Source organism: Orycteropus afer, unplaced genomic scaffold (genome assembly GCF_000298275.1).
Source record: "Orycteropus afer afer isolate SDZICR_OR568_19922 unplaced genomic scaffold, OryAfe1.0 scaffold00336, whole genome shotgun sequence".
Taxonomy (NCBI): Eukaryota; Metazoa; Chordata; class Mammalia; order Tubulidentata; family Orycteropodidae; genus Orycteropus; species Orycteropus afer.
Window position 1 is genome coordinate 3,464,992 of NW_006921923.1, and position 8,530 is coordinate 3,473,521.

General features: G+C 39.9%; 1 pseudogene; it reads right to left on the bottom strand.

The window, feature by feature from the left end:
- Positions 1–7,688: 7,688 nt before the first annotated feature.
- The window catches only part of LOC103206918, a 20,680-nt pseudogene continuing 19,838 nt past the window's right edge, over positions 7,689–8,530 (bottom strand).

Genomic DNA, 8,530 nt, shown 5'->3' on the forward strand with positions numbered 1-8,530 from the left:
TACTAATCCCTGACTGGGCAGAGTTCCCCAAACAATTTTAGAAAACAAAGAGTCTACAAAAAATATTGACGATTTATTTCCTGGTGCTTCTTATATGAGAATTACTCTCTTGTGGTCTCTGCTTGTACAAGAATTGGGAGGACTGATTTGTCTTTCATCAATTACAAAAAGACAATTGCTGTTCCTTACTTTTTTATATTTTACACATTTTATTATAAATAGTCATAGCGTAACTTTATTTCCCTAGCTGTCATATTCTCACTTAATGTCTTTTAACCTGTCAATATCAACTTAATTAAAGATGCCATATGTTGTAAAGATGGTTTGTTGTGTATCTCTTCAGTCTATATGTAAAAGACTATTCATTTACAGAGAGACTATTCATCTGAACATCAGCAAGTGGTTCTTTCTCAGAATCATTTAGAACAGTTTCAAACTGAAACAGGTTTCTATAGACTTACTACTCAGATAGCTGATAGAACATACAGTAATGTAAACTATTTCTGATGAGAAAATCACTCATTGAAAGGTGTTTGCGATAATAACTTCATCAACAACATTGTGTTGATGGCTAGGAAAGGAAGCAGAACTAATTTCTACTTGGGGAGAATTTATTAATACTGTTTAAAGCAGATTACTAAGTTAATATTCCTAATGATTAAGAATGAACACATGTAGCTGTCTAAAATAGTCCAGGGCTTGCTGAAAGTAAGAAGCATGAAAAGCCTCTATAATAAAAGTTGTATTGCATCTAAAATATAAAACAACCAAAATGATTTTGAGAATTTTAAACCCTAATATGAATTCATGCAAAATATAGTCTGCAGTGGTGAAATTTAGTGTCTAAAACGATGGTAATTATCTCATAATACTATTGATTTCGAGGCTAACCTGTTGCAAATTTTAGCTTTATTTTTCCATGTAGCCACATGCATGAAAACACTAATGGGTAGTTGTAAGTGAAAACACCAAATTACATCCCACAGGTTTTTCTACATGGAATGCACACAAAGATTGCTCCTTGAGTTACAGTTTCAGACACAAATTTCAGAGATTTTTGCCTTTTGATGCCATCCCTCTCGTTTTTAACTGGTTGAAAACCTTGGCATAGAATGAACCTCCTAACTTTTTTCTCATTGCATGCGCAGCTACTAAGCCTATGTGTTTCTTAAATCCTCTAACTATCCTCAGCCCTGCTCTATTGTTTGAAGTACAATAACACAATCCATTCTAGGGCCTTGACATTATTGATCCACCCTTACCACTGAATATTCAAAGATTATTCTGATGTAGTTGTTTTAGTAGTTACCTATGGTTAAGTTCTGCATTCATACACAGGTAATGATTTTCCTGCAAGGGCAATGAATGAGCTGTTCTGCTAAATCAATACTTGGCTACCAAATGGTGTGCCAGATGTGGTTTTACCAAATGTCAATGAATGTTTCACAATTCAGAAGTTATTTAAGGACCAAATTCTAATTTTCCATAAGTATATGGAAGAGGTGGTTTCTAGAGTCATCTACCTCCTACAAGTTTGTATATGAAAGTGTGTAGAAAAGTATATACTCCCATTGCTTTTATGCTTATTGGCTTGGTCTCCAGTCTAATGTCATGTTGTTGTCACACACATGACTACCAAGCTTCCAAAGGAAGTTTTGTTGGACACCTTGTGATTATACAGTGGCTTTGCCCACCCAAATTCAAAGAACAATTTCTAGTCCTTGTAGTATCAATGAGATTCTTTGCCCCAATCAGTACAGTTAATTGAAAACTCGCTGGTCATCCCAAGCCATCAAACGTTTATCCAGAAGAGGGCACTATTGGCTATAAAAATGAATCAGCATCTGTAATTCTTTGTGGAGTTCCTTGATGGTGGTGGTGGTGGTGTCTAAAGCCCTGTCTCTAGATTCCTTGTTTTAAGCTTTGTATATTCTTTCTGCTTCATAAAAATCAATAATAAATATTTTAAGAGGTGGTCCAGTGTCCCAATGTCTGCATTTAAAATGAAGCAGCAGCTTTGCTGTCAAAAATTCTCTTCTCAAGCGCCTCATTAGGAGTTGGCTCTGGCAACATTTCCCATGCCTCTCAACACAGTAGCAAAAAGCAATCACTTTTGTTTGGCCAGGATTTCAATTGGCTTCTTAAGCAGAGAAATTTGGTTCTCAAGCTGGACTATACAAACACTTTAATCCCTAGGCAGCTCCAAAATAAATTGAATAATATTTTTAAATCATATGTCATTTCCATTTTAGAGCAGTGGTTTCTAGAGTCTATTCAGGGTACTTAGAAGGTTTGTATGGGTGGAAATACTCAGAAGTTGGGGCAGTAGAGGAATCAAATGCAGATCAAGCTGTCTCTCAAGTTCCACATCAACAAACATTTATTGGATGCTTACCCACCAGCCACTCCTTGGAAGGAAGGTTGGGCTACTTCCGTAGTGACACCTCCTTGGAAACCCAAGAAGGGGTCGCTATGAGTCGAAATCGACTCGACGGCAGTGACTTTGGTTTGGTTTGGACTAGCTATAGAGTGCCATTTTAGGTGGCAATTCAAAATCAACTCAACTAGGAAACTATGTATTTTCCATACCATATGCTCTAATGAAGAAGTATGCTATTCTCTTTAACTACCAAATCTTACTAACTCTAGGCTAGAAAATGGGGCTTCTTGTGAGCATGAACTGTCCAGAAGGTGCTGACTCACTAACCTGTAGCCCAACACATGGACAAGCAAAAGTCACTTTAATGTTAACCGTAATTCTTGAAAAGTAGACAGCATGCCCAACACTTGACCCCACAGGAGATGAATTACTGGCATCTTATTAATTCAAACTAGCCATCTTCTATTTTCCCCTACATATTCACACTGCCTCCTTTCTGCCCCCGAGGATTCCTGTGCCCTCTGGTTTCTGGTCAGATTCAACCAAGGGGAAGCCCCAGCAGGGTATCGGAGGGATAAGAGTGATGATGGATCAGAGTATTTATTTTAATGGCTCCCTCTCTGTGGCATTACCTCTGATTGGCTTATGTCCCTCAATTGAATATTACTGCTCTTCTCAGGGTGACCTGCTCTTCATAACTTTCCTTCTGGTTCTAGAAACTACTCCTTTTCCTTATCCCGTCAGGCCTAGGGATAATGACAAGTGCTGCTAGCCCTGGATTCCTATACTCTCTTTTGTGGTTCTCCTACCCACTGCCATCAAGTTGATTCCGATTCATAGGGACCCTTTAGGGCACAGTAGAACTGCCCCCATAGTGTTTCCAAGTCTATAAATCTTTACGGAAGTAGACTACCTCATCTTTCTCTGGCAGAGCAGCTGGTGGTTTCTAACCACCAACCTTTTGGTTAGCAGCCAAATGCTTTAACCACTATGCCACCAAGGCTCCTCCATACTACCTATGTCTTTGTAATTAGTGTCTTCATAAATAAATTCTCCTCAGATTATCCTAGTTTAAGTATGTTGTCTGCTGCTGTTACCCTGCTGAATACACAACTGTTCCTAGTTTCCAACATTCCATATGTGGCAAAATGAGAGTGAGTTGATTTAAAAAGAAGAAGAAGAAGAAGCATGATTAAGCATCTTACACTTGGAGTTGAGGTCAGTAGAGAAATGGCACCACCATTTAATCTAAGACTGAGTTTACCGAGCCTTACTGAAAGCTGTGTTCCAAGGTTCTTAGTGTGAAGTAAGGCAACATTTTCATTATGATCCTAAATTATTTAGCTTTTTCCAAATATTGGCCCACTGAGTCTCTGAAGTATGCCCTTAAACTTCCCCCAGGTGTTCATTTGGCTTGCTCGATCCTACTCCCAATGAAGAATATCAGTTGCTTCATAGGCAGCCACCTCTGGGGTAGCCCCAGAAAGAAAACTCCTGGTTTCACCAGAGAAACCTACCAAGCCAGGTGTACAAGTCTGCAATCAGCAAAAAGCTCTAAAATGTTTTAGGCCAAATAGGCAGTCAATTTATTAGTGGTTTTCTAGCCTTGAGCCTTTGTGAAAGGTGAAGCTGCAATATTTCTTCTGATCTGTTTGCCTTCTGTTCATCAGTGGCACCAGAGTGAGTGCTTGAACTAGAGATTACAGTCAAAGGCTGTGGGAGATTACTTGCCAATTTCAAGGAGGGCCTCCTTGAGCCCTACAGGGAAGTGAGTATATTTTGCTTTTAGGTAAAATAGCTTTCTGGTTGATTTCCTCAGGGCCTGTAAACTAGTTGCCATTGTCAGTCTATCTCAAGCTAAGGTGGTGAACCCAGATAACAGATCTTTGTATGGTTCTCGGACAATAATGTGACCTTTCCTTGACTCTAAGGGAGACTGCTTCTCAAGCCTCAATTGCAACAGAAGTAACTCTTTATATTTGCATGTTATTGTTGTTGTTAGTTAATGTGTTTCTGCTCAGATGTACTTCAGTGTGAGGATTGATCTCCATGTTACAGATTCAGAAGCTGAGCTGTGGAATGATTAAACTTTCCAAGGTCACAGGACAAGTTACTAAATTCTTTTCACTCAAAATTAATCATCACCTTCTAGGCTGGAAGGTGCCTATATCACAAAACTCAGAATCCTGAGTGGTGAAGAGTCAGTACCACAGTTGTCTCTGCCTCATAAGAAGCGATAAACTACGTATTTTGGAAATCTTATTTCCCAGTTAAAGTTGAGTGCTTTTCCTACCACCATAGAAGCACTTGAGAGCCATTGGGATTAGCCTTTGGGCGCAGACTTCCAATGTATCCATTGTACCTCAGGATACTCTTGGTTGTCCTGCCTAAACCTCTGTAGCTAAAGAAAACCTTTGTAAGTCTGGCCTGGTGCCCACCTTATGTGAATTTCCTAAGGGCTTCTGAATCCAGACACACCAGAGACTATCATCTATTCTAGATGATTATATAGAAAGGACTCTGTGGAAGGGAAACTTTCTCTGTTCCAACAAGAGCATTATGTTTGTACATAATACACATAAACAGAAGCAACTTGAGTTTGCTAGCTATAACTGCCACTGGTCGTATTTCACGTGCAGTAGCTTTCCTTATTTGGCTCCCTTCAGCAGAAATTTAGGCTGGAGATCAGATGAGCAAGCCAACTGAGCCAAGTAGTATGTGGTTATTTATCAGATTAGAGAGACAAGAAAGGTTAAAGACAAGTTGGAAAGCAACTAGGCTGAAATGGGGCCCTGCTCAGTTTATAGTAATCAGAAAATAAGAAATCAGGCTTTGAGGTTACTGGGCTTAACTATGTTGTAACATTGACTTTCATATGTACCACCTGTTGCCCACCTGAGTGTCAGCAGCCACACAGAAAATTCCCCCAATAGAGTGTATAGTGATAACAGCCTGAAGGCATTTTACAAACACTTCCTTCTACTGTTCTGGGAATCCAGTATTTTCTTCAGTCCTTTCTGAGCAAGCCAAAGCAGCCATGGGTGTATGAAAACATGCTTAAGCTTTTCTCTTTGCAGTTTTATGGTAGCATAGTGCCTAAGGCACTTGACTGCTAACCAGAAGGCTGGTGGTTCAAACCCACCAGCCACTCATCGGAAGGACGGTTGGGCAATCTACTTCCATAGTGATACCACCTCAGAAACCCAAGGAGGGGTCGCTATGAGTCAGGTCCGACTCAACAGCACATAACAACAACATTTTGAAGATCTGTTATTAGGTGCATACACATTTATGATTGCTGTGTTCTCTTGATGAAGTGATCTCTTTCATCATTACAATAATGGTAATGCAAAGAATATGTTAATATTTTCTCTGAAATCTATATTAGTATCAATATAGCTATCTGGCTTTAATTTGCATTAGCATGGTTCATTTTTTTCCATCATTTATTTTACTTTTAACCTATGTTTGTCTGTATATTTGAAGTGCATTTCTTGTAGGAAGCATCTAATTGGGTCTTGCTTTTTTATACAATCTGACAATTTTTGACTTTTTTTTGGCTAATTTTTTTTTCTTTTAATTGTGATTTAGGTACAAGTTTACAGAGCAGAGTTTGTTTTACATTCAACATTTTGTGTACATTTAGTTTCACTCCCCATTTACCATCCCCAACCCTAACCCAGTCTCCTCCTCTCCCTGCCCAGTAACACCCCTCACCCTGTGCCCCTCATAGTTATGCACTCCTGTGTGTCCTGCATTTTTTCCGTGCAAATGTTGCCCCTCTGGTGCCCTGTGGTCAATTGCTCCAAGGGATGCATCTCCATGGAGTATGTGGGTGCATCACTCTGGGTTGAGTGGTCTGCATGTACATCTTGTTTACTATTGGGCTGAGAGCCAGCGCCTGGCAGTGAGTTTTATTCTAGGCCCAAAATGTATCCCAGGGCCATAGTATTGGGGGTTTCACCAGACTCCATCCAACCAGTATTTCTGGTCATTATTGTTTTTGGATTTTGTTCCACGTATTTCCTCCCACTCTATCCAGGATCTCCAGTTTTGATTCTTTCCTGAGTGGGTGCCATTGGTAGCCAGGCACCATCTAGTTCTTCTGGCCTCGAGGTCCATCATGTCCTAGGGCTGATTGTTTCCAAATGCCCTTGGTTTTTTTGCACTCTTCTTTGCTTCTGACAATAGGAGACCACAAGCTGCATCTTAGATGGCCACTTGAAAGCTTTTAAGACCCCAGTTGCTACTCACCAATGTAGGATGAGGAACAAGATTTTTATGTATTTTGTTGTGCCAATTGAATCTGGTGTCCCCCAATATTATCGTCCTGAGATGGTAGATCCATTGGATCTCTCTCCCACACTGTCTGGCTGGCTGTGAGGGATTATTCTATGTCTGTCTTCTGCTGTTTCTTTAAGGATTGTGGGTATTTCGTATCACTAGCATCTGTAAGATTAGCCTCAGCTGAATCTAACCTTGCTCTAGAGTATAATCCCGTTCACTGACCCCCATCTGATCTTCTCAGATATTTATGTGTTCATCTGTAGCCTGGTGTTTGATGTTAATGGTAATGCAGTATTGTGGATATGCTGGTTGGTATTAGCATCTGTCGTCTATATCTTATGTGCACAATTCAGTGTCATCCCTTTTCTTAATGTTATCATGGTGGTCACAGACTCTTTCCATACATCCCTCCCCCCCTCTCCCCCACCCCGGTAACCTACAAAGTGAGTTCCCTTTCTTAAGCAAACCCTTCTTTGTCTTTTTACAGTAATGGGCTCATATAGTATTTGTCCTGCGATTATTTCACTCAGAAGAATGTCCTCCAGGCTCATCCACATTGTGAGATGATTCACATATCCTTCATTGTTCTTTAATGTAGCATAGTATTCCATTGTGTGAATGTACCATCATTTTGTTATCCATTCATCCATTTGATGGGCATTTAGGTTGTTTCCATCTCTTTGCTATAGTGAATTGTGCTGCAATGAACATAAGTGTGCATATGTCTGTTCGTGCCCTGCCTCTCACCTCTTTAGGAAAATTCCTAGTAATGGAATTGCTGGGTCAAATGGTATTTCTAAGACACTACATTTTGCACTTACAATACAGTGCTAATAAAGTGCAATGTTGCTTCCTTTCTCTCTGTGCATATTCCATATTCAAGTTTGAGAATTTGCAGAAATTTAGTATAGTAGTTTAACTTTAAAAACTGCCACTGAGTGTGCTACAAAATTGGGTCCTTCGATTTACTGTGGAACAATGGAAAGGTATCTATGCTCAGAGACTGACTTAATCAACCTATTCAGTGGTCGGTCCAGAAGAGGTACCAACAGATGGAGGAGCCCCCAGGCATTCCTCCAAGCATGCCTCCAGCATTCTGGTACAGCTTGGTAATGATAGAGTTGCAGATTTTCTCCAGCTCTTTCTGCTGATGTTCAAATTCCTCTTTCTCTGCCATCTGATTCTTATCAAGCCAGTTGATAATTTCATTACACTTGTCGAGAAGTTATTGTTTGTCATCATCATAGATCTTGCTTTGAAGTTTTTCATCTTCAACTGTTGTTTTCATGCTAAAGGCATAGGATTCAGTGTATTCTTAGAAGATACCTTAACCCTCTGTTTCTGATCCTCAGCTTTGTATTTCTCAGCTTTTTGGACCATCATTCAATATCTTCTTTACTCTAGTGACCCTTGTCATTAGTAATGGTGTTCTTACTTTCTTTTCCAATACTCTTACTCACGGCAGAAACATTGAGGATATCATTGGCATTGGTATCAAAAGTGACTTCAATCTGAGGAACACCACAGGAGTGCAGAAGATATGCCAGTGAGTTCAAACTTGCCAAGCAGGTAGGTTATTATCCTTGTCTGTGGCATGCTCACCTTCAAAAGCCTGACTGAGTAAATCAGGCTGGTTTTTAGAGTAGGTTATGAAGGTCTACATCTGCTTGGTAGGAATGGTCGTATTGTACTTGACGAGGCCAGTCATGACACCACCAGCAGTTTCAATAGCAAGGGAAAGAAGAATGACATCTATTCTGGTTACCTAGTGCTGCTCTGACAGGAATACACCACAAATGGGATGGCCTTAACAAACAGGAGTTTATTCTTACAATTTGGAGGCTTTAAGTCCAAGTTCAAAGT